The sequence below is a fragment of the Musca domestica genome, unplaced genomic scaffold, assembly GCF_030504385.1.
Source record: "Musca domestica strain aabys unplaced genomic scaffold, Musca_domestica.polishedcontigs.V.1.1 156, whole genome shotgun sequence".
NCBI lineage: Eukaryota > Metazoa > Arthropoda > Insecta > Diptera > Muscidae > Musca > Musca domestica.
In genome coordinates, this window is record NW_026712214.1 from 753,355 (window position 1) to 761,576 (window position 8,222).

General features: G+C 33.9%; 1 long non-coding RNA gene across 1 annotated transcript; it reads right to left on the bottom strand.

Moving 5' to 3' along the window:
- Positions 1-2,255: 2,255 nt before the first annotated feature.
- On the bottom strand, positions 2,256-5,263 carry LOC131801343 (uncharacterized). The gene is made up of 3 exons (XR_009341800.1): positions 4,701-5,263; positions 4,554-4,604; positions 2,256-2,414 (listed from the first exon to the last, which is right to left on the bottom strand). It is a non-coding gene; the product is annotated as an uncharacterized LOC131801343 (long non-coding RNA).
- Between the last annotated feature and the right edge of the window lie 2,959 nt (positions 5,264-8,222).

Sequence of the window (8,222 nt, forward strand, 5' to 3'; positions counted from 1 at the left end):
CAATGAATTGTCAAACCGATTTTGGAATTGAAAATATTAATTGAGAAATTATTTGGTTCCTCTCCTATTGAGCTTAGAAACTTGCCACTTGGGTAAAAACAGTTTATTTTTCATAGAAGTTATTTTTAAAATAACTTCTGGGGAGAATATCCCCGACAAAAAACAAGGGAACTGAAGAGGATTGGTGGCTCTTTCCGAAACGTAGGTATTCCCTGTATTATCCAATTGGTAAACATTACCATCATTCTCCTCTAATAAACAAACGTTGTTTTTATAAAAACAACAATAAAGGGATTAAGCCTGGCCATTTTGAAACAACAAAATTATTGAAATATGTAAAAATTGTTGAAAAATACATATCATAACAACCTCCGATTCGCATCGTATAAGAATACATATAAAAATCTACTTATTTTTGATAAAACATTTTAATCTTTTAACATATCAATATTCCCAAGCGTTGCTGTATCTACCTGTATTATTCTACCATGAGTTAACCCGCCGAATCTATTGAACCCAGTCATTTAATCATCCATAGTCTAAACCTACCATTCATTGTACAATCGTGTGTTCGAACTCCAAAGCATGGTAGAAGCATATAAGTCGACGCATCAACACAGCTGCTGCTACAGTGAACTGTCAAACCAAGTTTGGAAATGAATATGTTGAATGAAAAATTATTTAAATTTATAAAAATTGTTGAAATACGCAAGAAAAAATATAAAAATCTGCTTATATTTGAAAAAACATTTAAGATTGTTTTACATATCAATGTTTCCAAGCATTGATGCATCTACCTGTATTCTTCTACGATGCTCCAAAGATAGGAGAGTGAACAGCACAATATCATAAATATTGTCAATATAAATAAAGTCAATATTTGACGGTGACTATCGCCTTGACTGCTCTGTTTTCGCCTTTTGTTATAGATCGAAAACAAATATTTGATATAAATTATTAAGTGAATTAGTCAATGACTGTATATTATTAGATTTGTGTAGAATATTTAAATAAAACCGGACTCTTTAAACTGCAATATCAGTCTCATTGCAGAGTCGGCATATATTGCATTTTGTGCAAATTGCAATTGCAATTGATTTAAAACATCAACAAGCCACAAGGAAAATCATGGTTAATGGTTAAAACATAATACTAAATATTTGCGCGATTTTGACTTAGCTCTAGTTTATTAGCACAAATTGTAGCATTTTGGAAAGTGTAATGTCCGTTTACTCTAATAAATTAATCGTTCTGACTTAAACAATATAGTAGTCTTTTATTTACAAACATCTCACCATTTAACCACAACCAAATGCTATTACAGGTTCATCAATATGATTAAAGTCCTTCCAGCATAATTACCCAGTATGTAGTCCCAATGTTCAATCAAAGTCCAAATCGCTCTTGTTATCCAAATTCTTTTCCGGATCGAAGTATCCTCCAAAATCAAACCTTTTTATTTCACCGCATATAATTTTTACAATTAAAACAGCTAAGTAGTAGCAGAATTTTTGACAATGTCCCGCGATGTGTTTGAAAGAAAAAAAAAAACGTTTATGACTGCTTTTTTATAACGAGAGTTTATAAATATCTCTATTTGTAAGAACGCTTCTACGCTTGTTGTGGGAAGCAAATGAATATATTGTTATGAATTGATACATAGCAGATATGTAGTTGACATTTGATAAATGAGAGTAATGTTTTTGTTACATTTTTTTACTATGATATTCTAAGCATGTAGTGATTTCACTAACTCGAAAGCTCATCTGGTTTGTTACCCTACTAACTCGATACAGATATGTTTGACAGACATATTGCATGTACAATGATATTTCATTAACGATATAAAATTCTTCTAAAAAAATGTTAACCATATTTTTCATAAATAACAAGAAACCTTTTCATTTTTGTAATGTTTGTATCTCACGCCAAAATCAGAAGCTTAGTACTTCTAGATGCAGCTATGTGCCATGAGCCAAAATATGGCAACATAACTATTTAGTTCTATGTTTTACGCAAAATGTCTATCTAAGGTATCGTGCTGCAAAAAATTATTAGTAACTTCCTTTTCCAATCAGATCCCGAGGAATTAACATCAAGTTGTTCAAACTAAAATTTCTTTATTTCGAGAACATCATATACTTCTTCAGTAAATTTTTATAATTGTTTATAAAAGCAACAATCTTTTTATCGGATTTGGAATAAATTTATTGGATAAATATAAAATTCCAAAATTCCTTGGACATATTTTCTCGTTCCACTAATTGTTTAAAAGTCCACGTCACACAAGAAGGATCTACAAGTCCTGGCTTACACTGCCTCATGGTAGCCTGATAATTTCTTTCAAGACCCGTCCGAAACCATTGTGTCTCCAATGGCAGTGAGCCCACCACGACCAATACCATAAATCAAAACTGAAGAATATATCTGGGTACTTTACCTCACTTGCAATGACAATTGAATTCAGTGACAAGCTCTGTGTTACCTCTCCAGTGAGGTGAATATAAATTTGAGAATACGGTTTAACAGAAAGAATGTACTCAGTCCCTTTTATGATTTCTCATTGCTTGTTGTAATTCAAAAGAAATAGAAAAGAAAACAACACACATTTGCGTTCACATACGTAAGAATGTAAATTTGTAATTTGATTTTTTTTATTGTTTTGATTTGTATCCGCACTCTTTACTAGTGGTATATCTTGCTTTGAAAGCAAATAGATATTTCGAAAGAAATTAACCCTTTAACGACCTTAACTTTATTAAAATATCTCAGTTATTTCAATCAGTCAAAGCATTTGAAGAAACCTTCCTGTAATGAAATATAGTATGATTAGTTATATTATGCAGCAATTCCCTTATTTGTTAGGCATAGATTTTTTTAATAAAAATGAATTGTAAAAGTTAAAGGATGACTTGGTAAGGAAGTCCCTAATGTTTTCTTGCAGTATGGAGTGAAGAAGAAGAAAAGAGGTTGTAAGTATATTCAGGGTTCTGATAATAAGTTTAAGCGCTTTCAGAACATTGGACGGTGAGGGTTATGAAGCGGATTCCCACAACAACAGCAGTGAGGATCAGTATTTTAAAAAGACATAGGAATTTTATTGTTGTTGTATTAATTTACTTAAAATAGTTGGCTAATGTGGGGAAATTGTTTGAACATTAGTCATTTTGGACCAGTTAGTTTAACCATAGTAGTCAATAATATATATACCTCCAACAGTCAAATTATTGATTGATTGTTGGAGGTATTTATATTTATTTTTAAACTTTCAAACCATAGGTATCGTTGTCTATATTGGGTAAGTGGATCCGGGTCTTGAACCCGAAATTTCGTGTCAAAATCCCGGGTCCGTCCCCCAAGAAAAAATAGTTTCCCACAATTAGGGTAAAAATATCTTATAAATAAATATAAATACCTATCCAACAGTAAAATTATTGATTTTTTGGACCCGGATTTTTTATAAAAGCCCAAAAAGTCGAAAAAGGCCCATTATGGGGGTCAACCAAATTGGCGCCAAATTATTGCTGACACTCTTACCTTTTGTAATATCCAAACAGAATAAGGTGAATATGTTATTTATTTATTTTTTTTAAACACCGAAGAGTTTATGGAGACGAAGGGCTGCGGGAGCCTTTGCAATGCTAGCAATCAGTCGGTTGGGGAGGTTCGGTCCTTTTCCGCATAAACCTCTATCCATCACATGTAATTATTATAGACTCCCTATTTTTATATTAATGACTACTATGGTTAAACTAACTGGTCCAAAATGATTAATGTTCAAACAATTTCCCCACATTAGCCAACTATTTTAAGTAAATGGATACAACAAAAAAAAAATCATATGTCTTTTTAAAATACTGACCCTCACTGCTGTTGTTGTGGGAATCCGCTTCATAACCCTCACCGTCCAATGTTCTGAAAGCGCTTAAACTTATTATCAGAACGCCGAATATACTTACAACCTCTTTTCTTCTTCAACACTCCATACTGCAAGAAAACATTAGGGACTTCCTTACCAAGTCATCCATTGACTTTTACAATTCATTTTTATTAAAAAAAACTATGCTTAACAAATAAGGGAATTGCTACATAATATAACTAATCATACTATATTTCATTACAGGAAGGTTTCTTCAAATGCTTTGACTGATTGAAAAAACTGAGACATTTTAATAAAGTTAAGGTCGTTAAAGGGTTAATTTCTTTAGAAATATCTATTTGCTTTCAAAGCAAGATATACCACTAGTAAGGAGGGCGGATACAGATCAAAACAATGAAAAAAAAAAATCAAATTACAAATTTACATTCTTACGTATGTAAACGCAAATGTGTGTTGTTTTCTTTTCTATTTCTTTTGAATTACAACAAGCAATGAGAAATCATAAAAGGGACTGAATTCTTTCTGTTAAACCGTGCTCTCAAATTTATATTCACCTCACTGGAGAGGTAACACAGAGCTTGTCACTGAATTAAATTCTCATTGCAAGTGAGGTAAGTCGATTGAGTGTAAGATAAAGTTCACAAATAAGAAGAACAGCTGATTTTGAACTTACCACCAATTACACGACTTGAAGAAGGCCTTCCGGTGTTGATGGCTGCTGCTGCTGCAAAAAGAGTATCAAGGCAAATGGAAGTGATATCTCTTACATGCATCGATTTTAATTCTCCTCTCTGACTTGATAAATTTTTTATTGACTTACAACAACAATTTTTGATATATAATGAAGATTTTGATAGTTAATGGATACTTATATTGATGTGCATAATGATAAAAACAGTTGCAGTACGTTGGTCAGATACCAAACATGATCATGGGACAGCGTTCTACGTTGATGTTGTATTTATAAAAATATGGTTATGGATGGTTTCTCTACAGCATGTTTGAGGATGGCGGATCCTTCGTTAGACATAACCCACACGGTATGAATACGCTCTGTGGTGATTCATCGGAAATAGTTACAATTTTTTGAACAATATGCGCACGTTTTGATAATCGATGTGTTTGGTTCTTATAGAGTTTTTGACCAGGATCAAATTATGTTCTACATCGCCTTCAGTGTTGAAAGTACCCAGATATATTCTTCAGTTTTGATTTATGGTATTGGTCGTGACGGGCTCAAATCTGATAAAAAGATTGTTGCTTTTATAAACAATTATAAAAATTTACAGAAGAAGTATATGATGTTCTCGAAATAAAGAAATTTTTGTTTGAACAACTTGATGTTAATTCTTCGGGATCTGATTGGAAAAGGAAGTTACTAATAATTATTTTGCAGCACGATACTTTAGATTGACATTTTGCGTAGAACATAGAACTAATTAGTTATGTTGCCATATTTTGGTTCATGGCACCTAGCTGCATCCAGAAGTACTAAGCTTGAGATTTTCGCGTGAGATATGAATATTTCAAAAATGGTAAAGGTTTCTTGTTATTTATGAAAAATATGGTTAACATTTTTTAGAAGGATTTTATATCTTTAATAAAATATCATTGTACATGCAATATGTCTGTCAAACATATCTGTATCGAGTTAGTAGGGTAACAAACCAGATGAGCTTTCGAGCTAGTGAAATCACCACATGCTTAGGACATCATAGCAAAATAAATGTAACAAAAACATTACTGTCATTTATCAAATGTCAACTACATATCTGCTATGTATCAATTCCTAACAATATATTCATTTGCTTCCCACAACAAGCGTTCTTAAAAATAGAGATATTTATAAACTCTCGTTATAAAAAAGCAGTCATAAGCGTTTTTTTTTTCTTACAAACAAATCTCTCACCGCATATAATTTTTACAATTAAAACAGCTAAGTAGTAGCAGAATTTGTTTTTTCTTACAAACAAATTCTGCTACTACTTAGCTGTTTTAATTGTAAAAATTATATGCGGTGAAATAAAAAGGTTTGATTTTGAAGGATACTTAGATCCGGAAAAAAATTGGATAACAAAAGCGATTTGGACTTTGATTGAACATTGGGACCACATACTTGGTAATTATGCTGGAAGGACTTTAATCATATTGTTGAACCTGTAATAGCATTTGGTTGTGGTTAAATGGTGAGATGTTTGTAAATAAAAGACTGCTATCGTGTTTAAGACAGACAAATTAATTTATTGGAGTAAACGGACATTACAAAACCAAATAAATCGTTCAATTTTTGACGACGAATTAATTGGAAAAAGGACGTTTTACGTGCGAATGTCCTTTGCATGGAATGTGAAAACAAGTCTGCCGTTTAAATCTTCTGGGATATAATAATGGCTTCCTAATCTCTCCCTAACTTTTTCTTTTAAAAACACTGGAGCCAATTTCGCATTTAATTGATTTTCCATGTTTGATTGGAAAAAGTTACGACGGTAAACTTCTTGACCAATTGAAAACGTCTGTTGGCGAGTACGCAGATTATAATGTTTCTGGTGCTTCTCAAAAGCAGACTTTATATGATTCACCAGATCTTTTCGAATTAGTTGTAAGTAATCATCATTCGCCAATTTGACTGTGGGCTCATACAGAAGATGTAATTTCCTTATAAGTTCATAGGAAGAGGCATGTGTTATCATGTCAAACCCGAAGAATGCATGATATGGCGAGCAGTCTATAGCCTGATGATGTCTATGTACATCCTGACTTGTACATCTGTAAACATTCCTGGCCAGAATAGATGTCTTTTCAAAAGCTGAAGAGTTTTGTTCATACCTCCATGAGCGTTTACAGTAGTATCGTGTGCTACTGATATAGTTTTCATTCTCAACCTGAGTGGTACCCACAATTTCCAGGCTTCGGTTTCTTCTTTTTCATCACCTATATAGTATTGTACCCTATAGTACACATACTAATCTATAGTTTTCACATCAGGAAGCTTAGCCTGATTTTGTGCCAATTTCCGGTTTGGATATCTCTAAAGTTGATATCTCATTGTACGGAATTCTTGATAAGGCGTCCGGGACGACATTGTCTTTCCCTTTTCTATGGGTTATTGTAAATTTATAGCTTTGAAGTTTGAATACCCAACGGGCAAGGCGACCGGTTAAATCTGGTTGACGCATAAGCCATAGTAAGCTTGAATGGTCAGTTACGACCTCAAACTCCTGGAGTTCCAGGTAGCAGCGGAATTTTTTAATCGCCTCAATTGCTGCCAGACATTCTCTTTCCGTGACGCTGTAATTACGTTGGGCCGAGTTCAGTTTCTTGCTCATATAAGCAATTGGCTTTTCATGACCTTCGTCATCTAACTGGACGAGAACTGCCCCGATACCCTAATCACTAACATCATAATGAAGAAAGAATTTCTTCTTGAAATTCGGGTTCGTAAGGATAGGGGCTGTAGTTAACAACATCTTAATCCTTTCAAATGCCTTTTGCGCCTCACTAGTCCAAAGGAATTTCTTTTTAGTTGACACTACGTCAGTTATGGAGGAGACTTCTGTAGAAAAGTTATGAATAAATCTCCTGTACCATCCTGCTAGGCCCAGAAACCCACGAACCTGTTTAAGGTTCTTTGGTACAGGCCAATTTGTAATTGCCACTTTTTTATCTTTATCTGTCATTATCCCACCGTTTCCAATGACGTAACCCAGATAATTCACCTTCGTGACACAAAAGTGACTTTTTAAGATATTCAACGTAATATTTGCTTTACGGAATTGAGAGGATATCCTCATAAGAACTTTAAGATGAGTCGGGAAGTCTTCAGAGACTATGACGAGATCGTCCAAGTACCCGAAAACGCAGTGACGGAGATCAGGTGGAATTACTTCGTCCATTAGACGACACATTGTTTGAGCTGCATTGCACATACTTTTTGACCCACATCCATAGCAAAATACAGTTCGAACTTGTGTGCCATCTTACCAATTATGGCCCTCAATATAGCAATTCCAACAAGTGGAAACTTGCTCAAATTTTCTTATTGGTTCTACAAATGTTTCTTGACTATCTTCCGTAACATGGGTACCATGATCGTCAGTGGCTAATTCAGCTATGTTTTTTCGAGTCATTTGAAATGGAACATTTCGACTGGGCAAAGTATGACGAACGTGATCGTCGCTAAAAAAATTTTCTTGCACCTGAACGGGATGTGAAATTGACGTGATGGGGACGTAAAGAAGAACTTGGCGAATGTCAGGACAAAGATTTCGTGCTAACATTTCAATCAGCTCGGCTTCTGACATCGCCCTTGGGAGTTTATCGATCATTGCCGAAACAGTTTCAA